Here is a 16,453-nt window from a genome sequence, read left to right on the forward strand (position 1 = left end):
ACCAACTGCATTACGACAAGTTTCACTTCTCTCTTCATTTTCATCATGTCATGATAAAATGTTCATTTTAATCATTCGAAATATAACAAATCTTCTAAATTTCTATATATTTCCCGAAGTAATTACAAGCCGAACAATTTCAAACAAGCCGATTTCGACTTACAACGATTTTTTCTATTTATACAGCCACTGCTATAAACTCGAATATTTTATAACTTCTACGTGTGCTATTTAAAAAAGGGGAAATTATTACTCTCAACTCGTTACTGAAATGAGGTATTTTTTCGTCCTGGAGGACTCGCACGTAGTTGTATGAAAAACCCGCAGGACACGCCTTCGCGCATCCTTTTTATCCCAGTCACCATCCTCTTCGTAGCAGTGTTCTCTGTCTGGCATGAACCACGTTCGACCATGACCACCCTTCGTTAGGGTGCGTGAGGGTGGTAGAGGAAGGTGACCTTCGCAACGTTGCCGTCATTCTCCCTCTCCCAGTCCCGAAATCCTGGCAGGGAAAGGGAGAAAGGAGCAAAAGGGAGATCTGGCTGGTACTCGTGGAAGCCACGTTCCAATGCTGCCTCATCCCGTTCCCCATCATCCAGCCCTCCTCTGTCTGGCTTGGTTTTACACTAGGGACGAAGGGTGAACGTATACTTCACCGTACTGCTAGTTCGCTGTTATATTTAACGCGGTCCGTATCCAAGTAATGGATGTGAATTGCTCGCAATTCACGTCGCTTTTACGAACTTTCAACGGATGGATGTCATTAACTACCACGGAATAATTTCGGCCGCGTTTCGTCCTTTAAGGGCTTCTCAAAATGTTTAGGAACACAGCATTCGATCGATGCTACAGAGAATCCTGTCAGTGAAAATTAGCAAAGCATATGGTTCTCCGTTCGATCGACGATAAAATGAATTTTCTGCTGGAAGAATATACCGAAGATCTGGACGTTGGATAAAAATTGGAATTCATAGGTTTAACCGTATAAGCCTCTGCTCGAAGGAAGGATTTCTATATTTGCTATGAGAGAGCTACGAAATCAAACTGATAAACTCATATCAAAGTTGACCGTTTGCTTTTCGAGGAATCGAGCGTTAAACAAAGATCATACTGTTTTACGTCCTTCTTTTCGTTCAACGATCTCGATGTATCATAATGTTTCAGATCGGTTGACATAGTCTATCGATTAATATTTGACATGACTAGGTATTTCGTGGAAATTAAGAATTTTAAGGAAAAAAGAGACTCACCTTGGAGATCCGCTATTTTACAAAACAGATTCATAAATTTATCAAAGTAGATAAATCGTTATCGGTGTCTAAGCCGCTACTAGTTTCCATTTAATAATAAAATCAACAATGATCGAATATATATACCTAGCTAGAATTACAGAAATAATTACAAATTTCTAATCAAGCGGATAACACGTTTCAGCGTGTAGATCGCTTTAGCCTAGAGCTCGTTGTACGGTGAAAAGCAAGTAGAAATAGACGGTACGTAGCCAGACCATAGTAACGCCGTCTGACCGCTCTCACCTTCCACCATGTGCAACCAAGTTTCATCAGGACATCCACTGCTGCACGCGACAACTCTCTTCCAGTCCCTTTTTGTTCTGTCCCTGTTCCATTAAAATTACGCGTTAATTCCTTGAATTGCGGGTCTCTATCTCCTTATTGCGAGTTACGTGTGCATCGTGCACAGTGTACGTTGGTAGGAACTGTTCAAACTACGAACAATTCCGTCAGCGTACGAATTATTTAATTTCGAGAATGGAAACAGAAGTTTACACGTGTCGTACAACAGCGAAGCTTCTTACTTTTTAAAAATACCCGACGATGTGAGTAGGAACTCGTCTGTGTATATACGCGCTGTTAGTTTCTCGTTTCGCGAGAGTTTTCGCGTCTTTTTCGCCCGCGCATCTCGTACTCTTTGATACGTCCCTCTGTTTCCTTGTTTCACTGTTGAGAACCAATTTTCTTTAAGCAGATTTCAGCGATATACTAAACGTATAATTACATTTAATTAGGAAAACCAAGGCCTGTGAAACATATGAATTGGTAATAAATTGATAGCGTCAGTAATTGATAAGAAGTACGCTGATAGCGATATCTACGTAATAAACAATCTATATAATAACAATTTGGAAAATGTTTCGGCTCGTCAAGACGAATAATTTTTATCTAAACTTGATATACCGCGTGAAAATAAAATTCATATATATGTATATATGTATATATATATATATATATACATATATATTTCATAATAAGTTTCGATAATTCTTACATTTAATGATTTAAGATAGATATTGATTATTTGTTTACATAAGATGGAACGATAGTAACATAACCTAATAAAGCTTTATGTTGATTCAGTTTAGCGAAGATAAGAAATATAAAAGTATCGACTTAATCGTCGCTAATCTTAAACACACATAGAAGAGTATAAATAAAATCATCTTGTTAAAATTGTTTGCACGAGAGCGATATACCTTCAGAACTTCTCATCTTCATTTCGTGTATGTATTTGCAATTAAATTCATCCTGTCTGTTCGACAGTAAGAAAGAAATTGACGAGATGATTTCAGAAATCCTTACGTATTAAACAACTCCTCTCCTCTAGTAGCTACTCGATACAAATACTACTTAAATAATTATATATCTCATTATGTCGACCTTATTACGAGGCATCATTCCTCCGTTTTCTCTCCCGTGTAAAAAACAAAAATTTAATTTCAAGAACCGTCACGAAAAAAGCGAAAGAAAATGCTGGAAATATCTTGCTCCCTCTAATTGCCTCAATTTCCAGCGACTTACAGCACCCCTCCTTCTTTTTCACTGTTAACGAGCCAAGCAACTAAATTGTACGCTAAATTTGCGCCAATTGTAGCCAAAAGATCTTTGTAGAATTTTGGAGACGGCCGTATTATTTTGGGTAGCCGCAACACGTTGAAAATTACTGTACTTATATCAGCCGGCCCCGTATTACGAGTAACGAGCAGATATCCTTCTGAATGCTTCGGACGAACGCTGTAATAATGTCAAATAGATATAATGATTTTCTCCCACGTACCGTTCACTTTACTGCCTGATTCCACGTTTTTAATCCCATCTTCGTATGTACAAATTTTTACGTCAGCCTACAGTCAGTTAACTTTTTTTTAACAGTCAGTTAAATTTTTCCTTTTCTAAAATCGATATCTGCTAAGTGGAAATTAATTTCGTTCCAATAGCTGGAGCAGGATTACTTTACGGTATTAACCCTTTCCAAGAATCCTCTAACGCAATCGACCACTGACAATTCCGACACTCCTTTGCAGCGAAGCTTTTCGAAACGAAAAAGGTTTCCTTTCGAAAAGAGGAAGATTATCGATATTTACGAATTTATTTATACGCGTTAACTTTCTATATTTTTATCGACGAAGATAAACGAAAGCTCTGCGCTGTAAAAAGTTGGAAATCTTGTAACGTTCCTTGCGGCGGAACAGAAGCGTACAATAAACGGCAAGATGGTTTGATAACAAAAATTACTGGGTTTGTTATACTTTTACTTGTACGGTCTTCTGATCTTATTACTCGAGATAACTGAAAGCGTATTATTAATAACATAACATGCGATGGTAGCGCGTTACATTTGCACGATGCATTTTCTAAAGAGAAAACCACCGATAGCCACCGATTGATATTACATGTACACGTGAAGATACAAATTACGATTTAGTACGCGTACTCTATGATTTCGATAGGATCGTTGACGATTATAAATCTCGTCCTCCGTTATATTTCTCCAACGACATCGGAAAATATATTTTTCACGCGTATATTGATCGTCCTTGTTATAGATATATATTTCATCGACTTAGATTTATTGATATATTATTATCTGCTAACAAATTAGTATATCGATATGATGTAATACCCAGGAGAAGTTAATCGCAAGAAATGAATATAATATAATATTTAATACAACATAATATTTACAGTGTTACAAAGTACGCTGTACAGAGTAACTAGGAGAATCGAATGTAATCGAGCAGTTACACGCGAAAAAAGGAAACATAGCTAATAAAATGTGTCGAGATAAAACGTAACTGGCCGATAAGTATTTTTAAAGGCCATTTTGCACGTGTGCAAGTGACACGGTCTCGTGTGATATCACTAAAACGTAAATGTTACCTTCGAACCAATATTTTGTGATAATAAAAACACGCGTCTGGGACACGGCGTCGATGCACAACGCCGAGACTTTAACATCTCTACCTACGTAATCCTTATTACTCTAAGCACGAAATCTTTGAAATAAAAGAAAATAAAGAAGCGCAGACGTCGCACGTATCGCGATTTCCATTATTTAAAAAAGAAAAAACACGCGGGATCGAATTTATCAGCATCGAACATGTCGCGGATGGTTGTACGCATCTTGTATACTCCGAGGAGACTAAAAACGCGTGACACGAATTATAATCTCTCCGTGTAGTCAGTTACGAACGGATACGGACTTCCGACCATTCTTTTCCGCCCTTTCTCGCTGAATTTCCGCGTATATGTGTCTCGCTGATTGTCAATCGAACCACGTCCGCGTGAAACAACGAGTGATTCGAAGATGCGCTGAAATTGATGCGAGAAACTTTCCTGCGAACGCAGCTGCATGTACGAGACGCTGGCAGATACACAGATTTTTACGTATCGGTTCATCCTTGACTTTGTTGTTTTTCATACGTTTATCACCGTTTCGCATAATTCACGAGCATCTGGTTGTCATTATCATAATTACAGGTAGAACATCATCGTTGTTAATCTAATCTAATTGTGATACATAATAATAACTCTCTCTTAAAATATACCTGTCAAAAAATTTGAGAACGAATATTCGTAACGTAAGAATATTGCAAAAATTGTAATAATATTCTCATTTTTGTTTTGTTGTTCGTACTGTGTAAAAATATAGTACACTGTATTCTTGTCGGAAGTCACGATTTCGAAGTGGAACTATCGTTTGTTCGGCAATAACGCAGTCTTCTGGATTCTATGTCCCTAAAAGGGCTCTTGGAGAGAAAATTTGTAGAGACAGAAACGTAGAGGCGTTTCTCCATACCGAACAATTACAAATTACGTTTGAAAATATTCGACATCTTTCATCTTCGTCTTCGGATCTATTTGTCCATCCTTTTTTTATCACAACAGCGGAATAAATAAAGAAACAAATAGATCATCGTAATTATATTCTTCAAAGTGATCCAAACGCCGTATAAATCTCGGTTCCCCTCGCCCGACTCGCAACAAAGTATTTTTAAGCTGGAAAAAAAGAACAGCGTGACTCGCGATCGTGGAAATATGCACCGAAATGCACGAAACTGCCTGGTGTGCTTTTAGACTTGAAGCTTTCACGATAGCCTTTGCTGATCGATCTCGCGATTAACGTCGCGTGCACAGCGAACAAAAAAGTCGTATCGTTCGATTTAATTACGTTTCCACTCGTGTATTATTTATCAAGGAATACAAAGAAATAGGAAAGCGTTGCGAATTTCTTATTCGACGAATGCAAAAACAAAAGTTGTCGAAGATTCCATGTTCTTCGAGATATAATCTCGAAGGTTTTCTGTTTTTTATCAATTTCGCCTGTTTCCTGAAGCAATATGGTCGAGAGGTGCGAGCTTCTATCGTTTACATAATTCGAAATCTCGTTGAAAGTGCGCGAGAAGAATAAATCGCGCGTTTTAGCCAGTTCGACGTTTCGAGGAATCGAGTATGTATATAGAAAATATACATTTTCTCTAAAGTTGATTTACCTAGCAAGTGAAAAATCGCACGAAATTGCTGCGTCATTCAAAATACAACTCGAGACGAAATTATAATACATACGATATATGCCAGTAAAAATATACCAACGTACCGCATATTACGTATATATTATACGTTCTATTACATGTCAATGTTGAGAAAATTGCTCTCCTGCAATTAACATGAAAGGTCAACCAGGTAGAACAAAATCTTGAAACTTCCATAAAGAAACAAGGAACGCGGTTCGTGAATGTTGATAACAATAGAAACTAATAGAATGCGCGAATTACGTAAAAACAATATTATGTGTTCGATTTACATTTTCTTTCGAGACGATAACGTCACTTATTTATGCAATCCATTTTCAAGTACAAACATGTGCGTCAGTGAATGCATACGAATCGGATATGTAGAACTGTTTCACTATTAGACCCATCCGACTTTCTATAATTGCATATTAATCGCGATAAACGTAAATTCGACGAGCGATAAATTTAACGCGGTTTTTCGATCTTCGATACTTCTGAAGACAAACGTCCGAAGGATGCCATCGCGTCAACGATGTTAACAGCGTAAATTTTTCTAGCGTTTACTCCTCGAATAAACATACCTCAGATAGACACGATAGACACTGTCACGATTGCGCCGCCTCTTATATTTATAATTATGTAAATTGAGAATGAAATTGCAATCTTTTTTCTGACGAAACCATCACATGTCATTGAAGAAATTTTCATCTTGTAAAATAAACTCGCCGAGATTAGTTTTCTTATAAATTAATAGAATCTTTTTTTTTATTTTTTTTCTTATAATCTGCGTATGTGCAATGTACGATATAATGATAATCAGCACGAATCATGAAGATTTAAATTGACAGAAATGCGAGTACACTCAGTGATCAATGGTAATATTTAACTCGGGTCGCTAAATTTGTATCGTAGATGTAAAAAGTGATGTCTCGTTAATCTATGGAATTCTTATAGAAAGCGACGACACTTTCCAATAATCTTTGTAGTATAGCACGATAACATACGATAAGAAAAGATATAAATAGTAAATATAAATGTTTAAGTTGAACAGATAATTCTAATGTACTTGTTTGATAGCTTCGGCTCAGACCTACCGCACAATCCTATAATATTTATCTCTAAGATTTACCAATAAAAACATAGCGGATACACGGTCGATGTATCGTAAAAGAAATTTCTATCACTCGTAGTATCAACGTATCGTATGACTGTAACATATAAAGCGCGTATCACGACATAGGATGAAATAATTCCAGATTAAAGAACGGTATAGTCGAAACTCTTCCTTTCAATCTTCACCAAACTAGAGATTATGAGACAAAAAGTCAAAATTATGAGACAAAAATCTGCAAGATTTCTATCTTCGATACGAATCACACCCGATGGTCGGCGCTAATTTTTCTGCGAGTAAAACCAAAACAGACGATGGTTGAAGGAAACGTTACTCGGTGAATCGAATCGGTTCGATAACGTTAGGAAAAATTTTCCAAGTAAACTGGAAATTTGTATCCATTTAGAGGAGAAAATTCGAAGGCGCAACAACATGCAAAAGCTATACAATACGAAAAGATGTATAAGACACACAAAGTGGACGTTTCGCAGATAAAACGAATCTTTAAATTCCGCTTCTTTAATCTCGTATCTGTAAAAATATAAATCTGCGTAAAAATTCGCAAGTGTATTTGTAAGTAAACCCGTGGACCAAAAGAAAGAAATGTTTCTTCGCAGAAAGATTCGAAATCTGGCAAAATCTTTGCCTTGACGATAAACTGACCTGCAACGATAATACATGGAGCGTATACGGAAATTAATTGGAGAGATCGTGTTAACTAAGAACTGATTACGGTTTTATATCGGTCGTCGAGTTCTTTATACGAAATTCACACATGTGGTTCGCTACGAAGGACACAAGTGCGGCAAAGTGTGGACAGCTGTCGACGGGGGCCAAGAAACTATTAACGACGTCTTCGTTTTGGACATTGTTTAGTCAGTTGCATACGTACTGTCAGATTAACGTCGAACTAATACAAAATGGTTGGAAGAAAGCCGTAGCGGAGGAAGAATCCGTGCGATCAGAATTTTTACTGTAGATACTAGATACCGACCAGGCTGGACAAAACGTAGTCGAGACAATCTATGGCTGGTCTAAAAAAAGAATCGACGCGATTCTGGAGCAACTACGAATATATTCCAAGGATCGCAGCTTCTCCATCCGAATCGACCTTGCACATGAGAGAACAGCCACGCTGTTGCGTTTATATAACCGAGGAATTTTATATGTTTCTTATATGTTATATGTCATTGGTCGTTTATCTGCGCAAGGTAAAACGCATAAACCGTAGCGATTAATTAACTGTTATTGGAAATACAGATGATAGAAAAAAAATATTAATAGATTTTTTAGCTGTTTTTTCATATGTTTTCCTATTAGTCGATTATCTATGCAAAGTAAAACACATAAAGCGCAACGATTAATTATTATTCGAAACATAGATTACTAGAAATAATACGAAAAAGATATTAACGAAGGACGACGATTTCTTTCTTTGTAAAATTGTCTTAATAAATCTGTTTTTCAATGTGCGTAAGTGCAATTTATATTCTGACGAGTGTAAATCTGACAATTGCTCTATGTCGATGAAGAAATATCAGCTACGTTGTGCTACTCACCGAGCAGATACGCCTTGTAAATATTTCGTAATAAAATGTTTTCCTGCTTTGAGGAAGCAGAATCACTGGTGTGACTTGTTTAAGTTAAAATACTAACAAATATAAAGTATCTGTTTTATAATATTATCTTTCTTTTATCGACGTATGATTTATGCTTGTGGTTATTGAATATTTAAGACAGGCACGAAGGTTGCAAAAATATGAAAGTGCAGACTATCCTTGTTCTTATGACACTTTTTAACATTTTTATCGGGAAAGTAGCGTTTAAACGTGATTGAAATATTAAGAAGTTGGTGCGACTTCACGAAGGAAAGGATCTATAGAATCGTTAGAATCCGCCAATCATCTTTTGCTTTTCTCGCTGATATTATTTCATTTTCCATAAACAGTACAATCGTAATAAAAAAATATAAACGTCTGATGATCAAAAAGTCGCCTTATTCAAAACGTCGCCTCTCCTTGTTAACTTAAATAGTTGAAGTTTCACGTCGGTGTCATTAGCCGCTGGAAATGGTATACAGACGATACGAACGTTTTCATGACTCATTCCTTGTCTGTACAAACAAACCAGAGCACAAAGTTCCAGATTTAACGCATCTGACCTACTAATGCCACTTCAAGCGACCAATTATCTCCTTCTGCATGTAATTACGCGCGTCCCATCATTTCCACGTTACATATGATTAACGATCTCTATATACACTCGCGATATCATCGCAGTACGAGATTGCTCGACGGAAACAACAATTTGCTGCCACGATTTTCCCTCGTTAATTCGTTACTATCTCCGTAAGAATTCTATCGATTGCGTAAAACGAACACAAAGGTCGTTACCTAACGAGTTTCGCGGTTTAACGTGAATGCACGCGTCCACTTTTGACGCTAATTACCGAAAATATGTCAACTTACTCTTCGACTATTATGACAAATGTACATATACATACATACATATATGCATAATAATTTCAGATATACGCGCAGTTAAGTGTCAAATTCTGTTAGCAATAATTATTGTTTGCTTTATAGGATTGATTTTTCAAAATTTAAAAATTGACAGAATTCTAAAATCCATATTACGGAGCAGTTTCGCATTGTAACTTACAAACTAACAATTAATATGACTAATGACTGATAAACGATCAATCGTATATCACAGATTTCTCTTTCATGCTGTCGCAACTTCGTGTCATTCCAAGCGGCAGAGTCTGATGAAAATATTTCGTTTGCTCTGTCGTGAAATCTCGTAAAATTTCGTTAATTCTATTAGTTGGATTACGCAAGAAATCCCGTTCGAAGCTACGATTTGTCGAAATCACGTTACAGATATCGAGTAAACGTTTCAAAATTCCATAGCATCCTTGCTATTCCATTTCCATCGTCCATTTGAAAAGTTGGAACCTTACGATGCGAAAGAAATATAAAATGGAAAAGCGTATACATCAAACGAACGCCAACACTATTAAATTTTATTATACTATTGAACACTTGAATTTTATTACGCTATTGAATTTTATTGGCGTATCAAAAGTTAACTGATTCAATACAGTGAGCGTTGACATTTAGCGACAAGAAACGCGCCCTACGATTTCACGATACGTCGTTTGATACGTCCAGAGATTTCAGTACCAGAGACTTGCATCGGATTAGTATGACTGCAATCCAGTTATACCATCGAAAGTGATAAAACCCTCTCGATGTGTCACAGGAGATTCGCTCGAGAGAGATTATGAAGATTCAAAAGAACAACAGCTTAATGATTTATCTGTCGCTTACAAATTATATTTATATTATCATGTTACTATTATTAAAATAATATCGATTATTCAAAGATCAATAGGCTGTTGCTTACATTAAATAAACACCGCCAACGAAAAGCCGATTTATAGCTTGCCAATCGATAAGCGATGGATGGTGTTGAATAGCCTATTTATTCTCTCGAAATTTTCCATGATCCCATGATTTCTGAATTTTCTTCCTTTCACCATCGATATCCGCGAATTAAAATAACGATATTTTATACTGCACAAATTTTGCAACACTGTCTCTTACATATTCATTGCAAAACTAATGGTAATCCATGATACGCCTACACAAACAACTGTAACCCAATTCTGTCGTTTTTGAACAAATAGCATTCAGTAATTTCTTTTCCGTAGATTGAATTCTATCTTAATCTATTATTTTTTTCTTTTCTTTTAAACAAAAATCTCTCTCCAGGGAAATAAAAATCTAAAAAAATAACAAAGTAAATATCTCATTCTCGAATAACGAATTCACGCCAGATACGAGTTTAAACAATTTTTACCGGAAATAAACTCCGGATATTGAGAGATTTTGAAGGAACGTTTCAACGAACGTTCACGCTACGATAAACCAATCTGGACGTGTACACCACATCGTATCGTTCGATAATCACGTACGACACATAAGCTGCTTTTACTCGAACAAAATTCCGGGCGAATTAATTTTTACCTTGACCAATATAGATAACGATACTACTTTTTTGTATCGTAGACCCTTACGTGTAGCAACCTGCGGCATAGCTAAAGTAGGTAAGAGTAATTTGCTAATGGATGCAATTTCCTACCTTCGGGAACAAGGGCGTGCACCAGCTCGCAATCCTGGCGCTCGGTTTCAATGCAATTTCGCAAAATTGTGCTCGATTTTTACCGCACAGCCTGCTCGTGCAATTTAATATTGATATTCCTTTTCTATCCTCTTCTATTTCTCCTATACAAACCGATGCCTTAACAAAAAGCAGCTGTTTTTGCTAAACGATGAAATGGCGTTTGTCGATTATCCGCCGATTGTAATTAGAAAAGAAAAACGAAGCCCTCTTCGCGACTTGTAATCGAAAGAATGGCGATGACGATTTTTGACGAGTGCTTGTAAAAGGCTGAAATTTGTCTTTCTTGTCTTTCTCTGAAACATTTATCTCTCTTCTATATGACAGTATCTGCCGCTTGTGATCAGAAAGAACGCAAGTACTTTCCCATTACACTGTCACCAGTGAGAATAGCAATGCTGATTTTTTAACGGGACTCTAAGCGATCGATAGAATGCGAAAAAACGAAACAAATGATACTACGTTTCCAAAGGAAGGTGATTAACGATTTACGCGATATCATTTCTTCATCTTAAAACCACGAACGTATAAATTTTCACACTTTCGTTAAAGATATTGGTATCGATCTTTAGCTATGTATTGCGTTGGCAACTAAGTGATTGCAGGTATTGTCAATACCACCTAATGACAAAATCCGCAATCGCTTAGTTGCCAACCCAATATTTAAAAAACGTGTGTTCTAACCAGTCTTATAATGTAATATATAATATTATAATATAATAGTATTATATTTTGTCCATTGTAAGTCGAAAGCCATCCTAAACCGACAGGCATCGATTGCGACGAATAATAAAATAACAACAGGTAAAACTGTTATATGTCAGAATTATCCAACAATTCTATACTCAATTCCGAATTTTTATAATTTATCGAATCAGGTATGAATGATATTTGCATAAGAGAAACAGCATTCAGTATGCAAGTTACTATATTTTAAGGTTTATATCTTGTACCACCCTGTATAATTGTATAATGCTACAAGAGGTTCAGTTACGTTGCTACCTGTCGCGGGCCAGTTACGCCGGATAATCGAATTAACGTTCGATTATTAGCAAACGTGCAATCCAATAACGTGACACCTTCTCCGATGATATCGGGAAATATATTGTGTCTCCGCGGTTTGCGGTACGCATAGTTAATAAGGTGTGGCGAATAAGGCCGATCAATTAAGGTTGACGAACCGAGCTACAAATTTCGCTGATAGAGTAATAGAGCAGAAGCTCGCGCCGATTACGCGAAATAAGCTAATTAAAGGAACATTCACACCGAAACGTGAATGTCAAACGATCTCTCTTCTCCTTTCAATGTCGTTCACCTTCGTTTCCGATACATTGCAATTTCCAAAAAAATATCGATACAATTTGGAACGTATGCGCGAATTCGATTTACAGAGATCTTTTCAATTTTTCTTACTTCACAATGTCACGATATATCGATTCGGGTTATATAGTTGTCAGTGTGATATCGCATTTATTTTATATCTCGAGTTGTATCTTAAATTTCCTGGAGAATTTTCCTAAATATCAGCAACCGAGTTCCCGATCGACCGCGTTATTCTTCATGGCTTGTAGGTAAATGCTGATCGTATGTCACTTTTTTCGTAACACTGTACGAATACCATTGCTATGCACGTTTCAGGATGCGTTTTTAATATTCCCCTATAAGTAGATTACGAATATTACGACGTTCCATAGAAAGTTATCTTATTCACTTGGATATTACAACTAGTACTATACATATAGCATATTGAATATTTCACGCATATTTAAATATTACGTGCTACATGCTGCGCATTTTTACGCTTTGAAGGTTTCCCATAAGTGCAAGAGAAGATTTATATCGACGCATTTGCCAGCAAAACTTCGTCCCATTTATCTCTTGTACTTGCGTGCATAGATTCTGCTTCTGCAATATAATAGGAAGACCGAAAACAGAAGAAGAAACTTTTCCAACGACCCATTCAACGGTATGCCAACAAAACCATTAAAAATCCATTCGATCGAACGAATAAAAATCTCGGCTTTTCCTGCTGGCTTTCGCATCGTCAAACCTGCATTCTTCGTAATTACGCAAGTGAGGAGAGCTGACGCGCGTCTGACAGAATTCCATCTTATAGTTGCAGGCCTTAGAGAACGCGGAAACCGGTAAGCAGACGAGATGCAGACAAGATACAGACGTTATCGCGTTCGTGATACTATCCATAAACCAGATCTCAGAATCCGTCGTCTGGCAGACGACAAACGATACTCGAGAACGAAAAGCGATCTCGGAGGAGCAAGCTGTCTCTCGTCGGCGTACTTCTCGTGTCCTTCGTGATCAACCGATCTTCTCTCTACGTGGAATTCATGAACGACGTCTAAACACGCGACAACTTCTTCCGGACACGACAGCAGATTTCAGCACCGTTAGCTTCTAGATGTTTCACCAGGCCGTGTATATTACGGGAAACTCGTGCAACATGCACGTCTCTAATGTCTCTGGTGTTACTCAATCGCAAGGCCGTGGACTTTGGTACGTTCGAGGAAAACACAAGGTGCGGGACATAACGTTACGTGGAAAGCCAACATTTTCATTTCGATCAATATTAAGGCTTACGCAGATGTATATTCATAAAAACCGCGTGTTTGCTATTCTTTTTCTTCTGCGGATCGGCGAGCGGAGTAAACATGTTTATGTGTTTAGGAATATGCAAAATACGGCGAAGTAAATGCAATAAAAAAACGATGGTAGAGTTGTGTTTAAATAAAAGTGTGATCGTATCTCGTAACCGCGTGCATCGGTGAATCTGTGAGAAAAGTTGTAGAGTATTACGATATAGCGTGTTAAACAGTAAAATCGTCCACTGTCGTTGTTTTCTGATTTCATTTGCAACAGAATTATACTCTTCCCAGTTACTAGAAACATCTTACACGTAAAATACCCGAAACAAAAAGTACTCGTAAGTAATCTACCTATTATAGTCTATTATTTCTTTAGGAACGTACCGGTTACATTTAGTAGATAGCACCGACGAATTTTACTTCATTTAATATCTTTATTATAAGACAATAAACGATCGATTTATAATAAAATAGCTAGGAAATAAACGCGACGAATGGCGCTCAACTTATACTAAATATAAGTAAATATTCTAACGTGTACACATATCGGTCGGTGCTATACATTCGTGAAAATATAAATTTGCATAAGCATCGGCGATCGAACATCTCTCGGTTATACGGACATATGTAAAAACTGTGTATCGCACACGTATCTTTCCAGTGTCGTTCTATTTCGATTTCTTTACATAAGATTCAAAGGGACAAAGTTTATACGAATGGTTAGATGGTAAAATGGTTAGAAGATAGAGCTTATCTAGCGTTTATGGCAGCTTTTTATAGATGCTTTTATAGCATTCCTAAGCATTTTCGTTTCACGTTTGGAGATTAAAGTTCATGAACCTGATGACAAGCGGTCGAGGAATTTCCAGTTTGTTTTCTCCACGAAAGAAGACGTAAGTCTGAATAGGTGAATCGGATGGAATCAAAGAGCAATACATATGCGAAAAGATCGTTCGATCAGGCGAAGTTGAAATATTAGTAGTACGAACGTTAGCATTTTAGTCGCAGCATCAGCTAATCGTTATCCAAGATCGCGTTTATACTATCGTAGGTAATATACGATGAGATAATATCACTTCCGTGAAAGAATACGATTATGACGACCTTTTTCAATGGAACTTCGATAATTACATTGCATGCACATTTGCTTAAATGTTTGGAATTGCTTCTTCGATAAGAAGAAAACTTGGATCTTTTAGCGGTAAATGGATGTTTGCAACGAATGAATGTTGCGTATATTTACTTCTTTTCCTGTTCCTTTTTCTTTTTTTTTTTCTTTTTTCCTAGAAAATTAATTAGACGTTCAACGCGAGGTCGAGATATCGCGACTTTTACGATATATTGAAATAATTTCGAATTAAGGAATTCCAGAATTTGCGAAACTCGAGGCGTGTGAATTAATATAGAAAACAGCGGAACGTAACCGTCTGCAAAAATAAAAGTCACACATGACAATACAAAGGAAAGCCTGGAACAACTAATTTAAAGAAAATAAACAATGAACTGCAAAACCTTTTATTTTCTTTTCGTCATACACCATAAATTTATCGCAAAATTTTAACCCGCTGTATCTCCGACAATTTTATCGATACTCTTCTTGTTTTTTCTTCACAAGTCGATTAAACGACTTGCGGATATCACAAGTGACACTTTGCAAATTTACCAGAACGAAAAAGAACATGAGGCATTTGCAACGCGAATCGCAATCGATTTACAAAACCATTTCTTCCCCTCGTTTCATTCCTCTTTCCACGTACGTAGATATATCACGGACAAACGGTAAATTATCACACCACCGATCGAGATTCTATTCCGCTTCTGCGAAGACAGATTAAGAACCGAACGTGTCGTTGTTCGTACAATCGAACAAAGCTGCATATTACTTCTTACACTTCGAACAACACCTTCGATTTATCAAAGTCAGGTTATGCCTCGTCGATAATACGTGTTTCTTGAAAATTCTCTTATCGCGTCTATCAATATTCATTACTCACAGATAACGGACTAATGACGATAAAAAAGAAACAATGTTTTACCGAAGAAACGATAGGCTCGTATCAAAGAAGGAAATGAACATTTTGTTTTTTGAACTATGTACAGTGAATCGTAGAAATATTTGAACACTTGTTGTACAAACATTTTCTACATATATATATGTGTGTGTGTGTGTGTGTGTATGTGTGTGTAATAAGAAAAGATAGTTTGAAGTTTGATATACACCGTAACGAGACACGAGTACATATACAAGTAAAATTTGAAACAGGTCTTGAAAATGTGTATGAAAGTTACGAGATATATTTGTAACAAATATACGCTTCACAGAAGTCGGAAATTATTTATTGTACCGATAAGCCTCGATATTTAGTCAGATCATTTTTAGCGTTAATTATACGTTCGGGATCATTATATCTCTGTCGTATCAAATACTTTTGTGACTTTTAGGAAATATGTCTGAAGTAAATACATAACATTTCGAAATTGTGTAAAACTTCGGCAAGATAATCACGATAATCATATCTCATTATAGTGCTAACAAAATTTAAGCAAGTGTTATATACGATATACATAATTAGAAGATATCTAAATGCGAGCTCTAACTTTTATGGACACAAGTAAATATACGAAACCAAAGCAGAAGCGCGTTCTACTTATTAAATATCACAATATGTGAATGTAATTGACATAATTATTGTACATTTTCTCTGCATTTTTTGCATCCCCGAATTTCCCGTAAATCTATAGACATCA

At 36.6% G+C, this 16,453-nt stretch overlaps 1 protein-coding gene across 6 annotated transcripts in view; it reads right to left on the bottom strand.

The window, feature by feature from the left end:
- Positions 1-16,453, bottom strand: part of LOC122569184 (circadian locomoter output cycles protein kaput-like) — a 92,493-nt gene that overhangs the window by 32,700 nt on the left and 43,340 nt on the right. For 2 of the 6 annotated variants that reach the window (XM_043729805.1, XM_043729806.1), the window contains one exon: positions 1,536-1,618. The exons of the other annotated variants lie outside the window; for them this stretch is intronic. The gene's annotated coding sequence lies outside the window, so the exon portion shown is untranslated. The remainder of the gene's footprint in view (positions 1-1,535; positions 1,619-16,453) is intronic. 6 annotated transcript variants of the gene reach the window in all.

Source organism: Bombus pyrosoma, linkage group LG7, assembly GCF_014825855.1.
Source record: "Bombus pyrosoma isolate SC7728 linkage group LG7, ASM1482585v1, whole genome shotgun sequence".
NCBI lineage: Eukaryota > Metazoa > Arthropoda > Insecta > Hymenoptera > Apidae > Bombus > Bombus pyrosoma.